We start from the raw sequence: 8283 nt of genomic DNA on the forward strand, positions 1-8283 counted from the left end.
AAGTTATTGTACTGTAGCTTACCTTTCACCGTAGAAGCGAAATTTCCCAGGTATAAGAGAAACACCAATGATGATAGTTTCCAATGATCCATCTTGAAGCAATCTTAGGAAATCTAAAGAAGCAATCCTTAACTTGGACCTATACGCGAGCTGTTTTATAATACCTGTTTGACAACCCACGTGATTTCTCATACGTTAGCAAGGGTGTATCAATTCCTCATAAAACAATGATGGCATTTACGCAAAAAAATAATTACGCAATAAAATCTTGGCAAGACACCTCACTTGTGACATTTTTAGGCAGCGCAAGTTTGAACACATCAGCTTTTACTTGGGAGGATAAAAAATATCGCTTTATGCTCTTGGATGAAAACTCAATATCATAATTTATAGTCTTGTCCAAGTTTTACTGTGTCGCCAATCAAAGTATTGACCATTCTAAAGAAAATTTTGTAAGAAAAAGCGCGAAATAAAAGCCGGCAAAAAAGTTATCCCGCCTTAATTTGGAAGAGCGCAAGGCATTCTGGACGACATCTGCTCATAAAAATAGCACTGAAACTGAAGTTGTCTCAGCGCAATTTAAATACCACTTAATCATAACAGCTTATAGATCTGTGATTTGATAACTGAGCAGCTTAATGTGATGAGAGAAGATTATCACAATGTGTCACGTGAGATTCATTTGCCTGTCTGGACAATCACTCAATTCCGCCTCTCCCTCTTGAGTCTTAAACTTCACCCTTCCCCTCCCCTGTGTACTCAGTCCTTTCCTTTTCCTCGGTGGTTCAAGTCTCATTGTCCCTAATTTTGCTGTTGCAAAGTATTGTTTATAGCTGCAAGTTTCCTTATCACACATGCGTATCAACGTCAGTCTTGATATTTTGCTTCTTGTTTACGCTTTTCCTTCCTCAGTCGACTTCCCTTCCTTTCTCTGCTGAGTTCCCAGCCCTGTTCTCCGCTAGAAGTAAACATTCATGAATGTGCCCTTCGCCGTGACGTTTGTTAAATTTAGTCTCATGAAAGTTCTTTTTAATATACAACAGAAAAAGTGAACTCGCTAAATGGCCAACACTTAGCATAATTCGAAAAAGTAATGTCTACGTGGACATATGTTCGTTTCCCGGGAGTACGTCTGCTTTTAAATGTCACGCCATTTCTATCCCACTTTAATGAAATTTTTTTACCTTAAAAATTGTTAATCAGAGGCCCTAAAACACAATAAAGTGACAGAGATTTCCTTTTCTGAACTTTAGCTGCAGCAAAACATATATGTTCCTGTGCATTCTAAGAAAATATGTCCGACTTTGTTTGGGGGTCAAAAGGAGAGAGGAAAGAAAAGTTAGCATTACAGCTGTAACTTTATTGCGAGTGACAGCGGATGACAGTACACTTCATTTGGTTATTTTGATAAGGATGCCGCCTAGCTACGCAGGTGCTCAACCTTTGTTCTAGCGAAGAACGGTATTTTACTATAAACACTGTTTGTTTATATCGGTATCAACTAAAGGCAACAGATGAATTGTCACGCGAGTATTGTTGTGCAAAGTTATTCTTTTCACCTCATATTAAAATCGTTGGCGTTGAGTTGTAAGCTCTCGTAAATAAAAGAAACTACAATAGAAAAGAAATGTTAATACAACAGATTTCCAACGATCCATCTTGACGAAAATATTGGGAAATCAACAGGTGCGATGCAGGACTTGGACCTAGGATCTGTTTTATAACCCCTGTTTGCAACCCCACGTGATTTCTCATACGCTAGGAAGAGTATATCAATTACTCGGAAGACAAAGCTATAGAGTGTGTGCACGGCGGCCATGTTGGAGGACTAAAACAATAGAAGATATTTGCATAAAAATAGAATATATTTCCCAAAGGAAAATCATCGTATTGTTTCGGTCCTCCAACATGGCCGTCGTGCACACACTCTATTGGTGCACATAAAATAAGTACACAAGAAAATCAAGTACACCTGGCTTGTGACGTTTTGAGACCGCGCATGTTTGAACACATCAGCTTTTGTTTATAGAAACGATAAAATATGGCTATATGGTCTTGTTAAAAAAATCAATCTTAATATAGAATCAAGGTCGTTTTACTACTTTAAAGCCGCGAAATACGTTTTTCCGACACTATTTTGAAGAGCGCAAGACCTTTTGGACTACATCTACTTATAAAAATAGCGCTAAACCAGAAGGCCATTTTCCAAGTGTTGCTTCTTTCGAACTCTTTTCCTCCCTCTGTTGACCTTGTTCTCCATTAAAAGTAATAAGTTCTTCCCCGTGACTCGGATTAAATTATTTCTGATGATAGCACTTTACAGTACAAAAATAAGCAGTCTCTTTGGGACGGTCCTATTAGCCCACAAATATTATTTCTGGATCCTAAATGTCAAACGAGTGTTAAGAATAAATAATATCCAAGCGGAAATATTTTCGCTTTCGTTAGTTCCTTTTTTTTTTTCTTTTTAAGTACTCTCCATTTCTTGAAATCCGCATACTGTCTCACTTTCAAGAACATTTCCCCTGTAAAATTTGTTTATTAAAGTCACGAAAACACAAATAAATTGATCCAAGAAACTGTCATTTCCATTTTGCTTTAGCAAAACATGTCAGTTTCTGAGCACAAAAATAACGAGATATGTGCAACTTTGTTTGGGTTCAGTAAGAGAGAGGAAAGAAAGGCGACCATGACAACAGTAACCTTATTGTAAGTGACAGTGGATGACCGAACAATTTGGTTATTTTGATAAGGACGCCACCGAGCTCTGCACGTGCTCAACCGTTGTGCTAGAAAAGAACGTTGTTTCTGCAATAAATATTGTTTGTTCATTTTGTATCAACCATAAGTGCCAGAGATTAATTGTCACACGAGCGTTGTGATGCTGAAAATAACTTCTTGACACCGTAATGCAAAATACAGATCACAAAGCTACGTTTTGATCGACCGTTTTACAACTGTTTTACAATTTATATTCAAGTGAATTAAATAATAAGTCCGTCGCAATTGGCTATTTGATAACTGGTTTTATGGCGACGTCATGCTTTTTATAACAAAAGTCAATTTCACAATGGCGTCATTAACTGAAATTATCAGAATCCTTCAATTTGTTGTTTTCTCTTGGATATAAGGGTTATTGCTGTCTAAACCTCACTAGCTGGGATTGCAAAAAATTTAATAAGAAAGGAAAAAAGAAGAGGATCCGGTTAGTTGTAATGAAATAACGTCATCGTCAAAATCGCCTATTAATTTTCACAAGTTAGTTCAGCGCTGCCATTACGTATAGCATTAACAAGTCAGAACTTGCTCAAGCTACTTTAGTGTTTTTGTTTTTTTTTTGAACTCCGAGATCAGTAAACTTTGCGCAATTGAAACAGTGTCGCTCGAAAGAAAACAAAGAACTTCCTTTGTCAATGTTATGTTTTCCCCAACTGTATTATTTTCTAATCGAAATAAGCCGGTCTCCTAAGAACTTTTCTAAGAGCAAAAGTTGTGTATCTTCCCACGGGCAGACTGCACGCAATCTCTTTTGGCTCATCAGTTCTGTAACGCGCGATGGGCTTAGCGTTTACTTTACTAATTTGCACAATTTTACCGTCACTTTGCGCTACCGATCGATCTGACGAAAAAAGTACGAATGCTCGCAGGGTAGCCAGGGAAGGAGCGTTTCTGAAATTAATAGAATATTTCTTATTTCTTAAATAAACTTAGTGTGTTGAGAATTGCCTTGGACGTTTTTTAAGTTGCAATAAAATAGATTTCATATATAACCGGGAAAGCAGAGCTGTTGATTAAATTTGTTTGCTAATAGTCTGTAGTCAAGTTTACTTTTCGTGTGACATGAAAAGGCAGACGTGTTAACCTTTTTAGCGAAAGGTTATGTTGAATGGGCGCCAAATCGTTGCGGAAATTGGTGTTCTTACACTGAACTGCGCTTAATTATTGCCTCTCAGTGGTTCGCTGAAAGAAATGCTGTCTACCGAAACAGGCCAAGTTGTCTGGAAATGTGAAGTAAGGTATCCTTACCCTAAGAACACGATCTGATTAGCTAGGGACGGGATGGGGAGAAGTGGGGGGGGGGGTTGGGTCAATTTGGAAATCTCGCTTTCATATGCTCCTACGGTTTGTTGAGATCCCTACCATCTGTTTCAGGTTCTCGCCTCAATTCCGGTTTAAGTGTCAGCACATACTTAATTGAAGCTGTTCATAATATTTTGCTTTTTGTCGTACCTGGACCCAGTTTCTTTGTTCAACAGACTGTATTTTAATCCTTATTTCAAATTTTAAGGACTTACACGTGTTATGAGTAATTGATGTCTAAGCCGAAATAACTTCTTTCCCTGTATCCTGGAAGTTCACATTAGTGATCCGTTATAGAAAAAAAATCACCGGGTAATGCTTTAAAGTCACTTGAAGTACAGACCTCAAACAAATCCATATGACACAAATCCATTAAATTCCCACACAGATAAATGTTACAGCTTTGGCAGTTGTGCAAGATTCTAACTTTCTAAAATTCTAACAACAGGAATGTTAATACGGAATATGTGATTAAACATGTCTAAAACCGTCCAGAGGCATATTCTTACCCTCTTTCTCCTGTGCAAGATTCTAACTTTCTAAAATTCTAACAACAGGAATGTTAATACGGAATATGTGATTAAACATGTCTAAAACCGTCCAGAGGCATATTCTTACCCTCTTTCTCCTCCCTTTTGTCTTTTCTTTTTCTTAGGCCCCTGATCAATACAGTCAACTCTCTTTATTGCAGACACTCTCGGGATCGTGAGTTAGTGTCCTTAATAGTGAGAGACCAAAATAGCGGAATTTATTTCAGTCAAACAGCTGTAGTTTATTTTTGCCTGGGATTTAGCTGCTGTCCGTAATAGCGAGGTGTGCGTAATACGGAGGTGCCCGCAAGGCAAGAGTTGACTGTAGCGAGAGGCCGTAACAGCGGGAATTTATTTCAGTCAAACGTCTGTAGTTTATTTTTGCCAGGGATTTAGCTGGTGTCCGTATTAACGGGGTGTGCGTAATGGCGAGGTGTCGACAAGGCGAGAGTTGACTGTACTTTTCTTCTCTTTTTTCCTGTTCTCTTGGCTCTTCTCTGTGCCAGGTGAACAGGCGCCTGATCCTGTTTCCTACGTCCGATTTCTGCCGCGCGATTGTGCCACATCTTTATGCTTCTGCGCTTGCGTATGTCATCTTATGCTTATGCTTATCGCACGTGTAAAACGTCCTTGTGCTTATGCTTGTGCTTACGCTAATGCTTGCGTCGTACTTGTAAACCAGGCTTAATATTGTGTATACTGCAAATTATGCAGTTTTACAGATGGCCTGAAAATATGGTCAACACTTTCAGTTTCCATGACAGGAGCAGAACCTTTAAAATTTGCTTTGTGCTCTCCATCTACGGTATTTCTCACTGTTCTTGTCTAAATGTTCATCTAGCTCACACTGCTTACATGCCTGACTAAGGGCATCTACATCAAGCAGTTACACAGCCAGTCCTTGATGAAAATCCTCGTTTCTGCCATGTCCCATCGCAAGAAACAGCACAGTTCACAGGTCCAGATCTATTAGAGTCATTTAGCCTCTCCGGTGTTCTAACTTCCTCAGCTGCTATACGCATACTTTCTTTTGCAATGGACCGCAAGCAAGTGGTGATCACGCTTGAAATTTTTGCATTATTTTTTGCAGCAGGAGGTGGAGGCATCAGTCAATCCAGCGCACCGAAAAAGATCGCGACTGGTACATTTACCCATAATTCTTAGCGTACGAAAACTTAATTAAAAGGTTCATAAAAACGCACAAAAAAGTTCTAAAAATTTCAAACCTAGTATACAAAATATTGTTAGTACAGGGAGGAATCTCGCAAAAAAATATATGGCAATTTCAGTGTGCCTACTGGTTGTGTTAGGTTCGCAAAGTATTGTGGTAAAATGTAAAGACGCCATCTATATCCGTATGGTGGATTGAAATCCCGGCTCTCCGAGCCCCGGGATATAGCGGGGATTTAACGCTCATTTAAAAACGAGATGGCCCCGTGGGGCGGGAGAATTAACAACATGTGTGTTTCACCGGGACCATCAAGCAGGGCTTCAACAGCGCGCGTCACTAGCAGCTTGGGCAACAGCAACGGTTTTGTGTCGTTATGAGAGAAGACTGGATACACAGGACGAGCGACACTTAGACAAATCGAATCACAGAGGGAATAAGTGATCTCGTTATATGTGCTGAATCACTTGTCACGGTTCGAACTAAATCAAAATCTACAATGTGCTGACAATTTAATAATTTTAATGAAAAACCTTATAATACCACGCTAGACGTTACGTCCATCACAATGTCGATTTTTACCAACAAACCTAAACTGATTTTTGTTTTATTGGGTACTGAAATACGGTACTGATACCCCGCTATGCGTGCTTTTAACAGTCGACTTAACCCCGGGGATGGGGAAATGAGCTGTGTTTTAACACCGGGCCAATGTTAAATTCCCCGCTATTTCCCGGGGGTCGGGGGGCCGGGGTTTCAATTGACAGATGCATAAACAATGCGTCTGTTCACCACCAAGCTCTTTCCTTGTTGCTTGGAGATGTAAAATGAAAGTTTCCAGCCACAGTTCTCACACAATAAGTGCAAACTTGAGGCGTATCCCTTTCTATTTCTATCAATAAACAATAGATTCAACTCACCGTATTCATGACACGTGAACTGCGAGAGTACATCACACAGAACTTCCATGTCGAAATGCCTGAACCCTATAATCGATGGATCAGTGTTATCAGTAGATTATTTTTTCTTTCTCTTCATTTTCCTTTGTTTTATCGTCAGCTTGAGTATTTATAAACGAGCTGACTTCATCTTCAAGCGAAGCAGAACTGTTTCCTCCATCTACACAGCCTTCGTGAATGTAATTCCTGCAATTTGTGAACTATTCCCGCAAAAATTTTCCCTTCTTTCGTCTTTGAGAAGCAAATCTAGTTTTTCGCATTATGACAGCAGGGATTCAAAGACCAAAATGGCGGCGACGTGCTCAAATAACACCAAAACGAGGTAAAAAGCTAAGACTAGGAGATTCAGGACAAAATTCGGATATTTTGCCGGGTTCCCGACCCGAAAAGTGACCAAACAACGCCATAAACAAACAAACCTGTTTTCATTGCAACGAAATGACATAACCTTCTGTTAGCTAAGATATTGCTTTTCAAGACAAGATATTGGGACAAAAACCCCTCTAGAAATGAAAACAAGGCATGAAAGATTTCAAGTTCAGTGGAAACATTTTTCGACTGACACTCGAAATTTTCGCATTTTTTTAAGGTACATACCAGCTGTGTAAGTACCGTCTCTGTTGATACGGGGAAGGAGCTTGATTTTGAGGCCCTCAGCCAGGCATGTAAGCACTGTGAGCTAAACGAACATTGAGACAAGGACAGTGAGGAATACCGGAGATGGAGAGCAGACCACAACACACGCAAAGCAAAATTTAAAGGTTCTGCTCCTGCCATGGAAACAGAACGTGTTGTACCCATCTGTTGGATCGTTCTTATTGAATGGGTGGAAAATCGTTGCGGGTACAGTATGAATTCATGTTGTTGCATTGTCAGCATAATTTGTGGATAGTGATAAATTTTTGCCAACTAGGAAAGAAACAGAAAACATCAGTCCGAAAATGGCAATATCGTCCTTGCCGCCTAGCTGGGATAGGAAAAGCATGGAGTAGGGAGGGTGACGTTGGAGTGGCGTGGGGGAGTTTCCACTTTGTCAGGTAGAAAAGTTAGCAGAGTAAATAATTGGAAAATAAGACAACCAGCATATCTTCTACAGAGCGTCCTTAATTTCCATACATTCTTCACTCGAACAAGAGAGGGAAGAGGGAAGGGTTGGTGGAGAGCTCAAGGAAGAGAGGTGAGGGGGTGAGGTGAGGAGTCCGTCGAAATGTCAAACTACAGAGGGAGGACGGGGTGAGGCGAGAAGTCCGTCCAAATGTCAAACTACAGAGGGGGAGGGGGTGAGGCGAGAACTCTGTTGAAATGTCAAACTACAGGGGTGGAGTAGTTTAACGGCTTTCCCAGTGGTGATAGAAGTAAAATAACGATAGGATAGTCAGCCCATGACTCAGTACTAGTACATTAGTGTTGTGGATCACTTCACTGAATTTCATTTTGGACGACAATTACGCATAAGCTTAGAAACATTGTAGAGGTAACTCTTATCTTTATTTTATACCTTCACACGTTTACAATGTCGCGTTTAATAATATTTCTGAAATTATAA

The 8283-nt window shown here is 39.8% G+C and overlaps 1 pseudogene; it reads right to left on the reverse strand.

The window, feature by feature from the left end:
• Positions 1–5740, reverse strand: part of LOC146453618 (uncharacterized) — a 35810-nt pseudogene extending 30070 nt beyond the window's left edge.
• Between the last annotated feature and the right edge of the window lie 2543 nt (positions 5741–8283).

This window comes from Pavona decussata, unplaced genomic scaffold (assembly GCF_977016875.1).
Source record: "Pavona decussata unplaced genomic scaffold, jaPavDecu1.1 SCAFFOLD_329, whole genome shotgun sequence".
Lineage (NCBI taxonomy): Eukaryota > Metazoa > Cnidaria > Anthozoa > Scleractinia > Agariciidae > Pavona > Pavona decussata.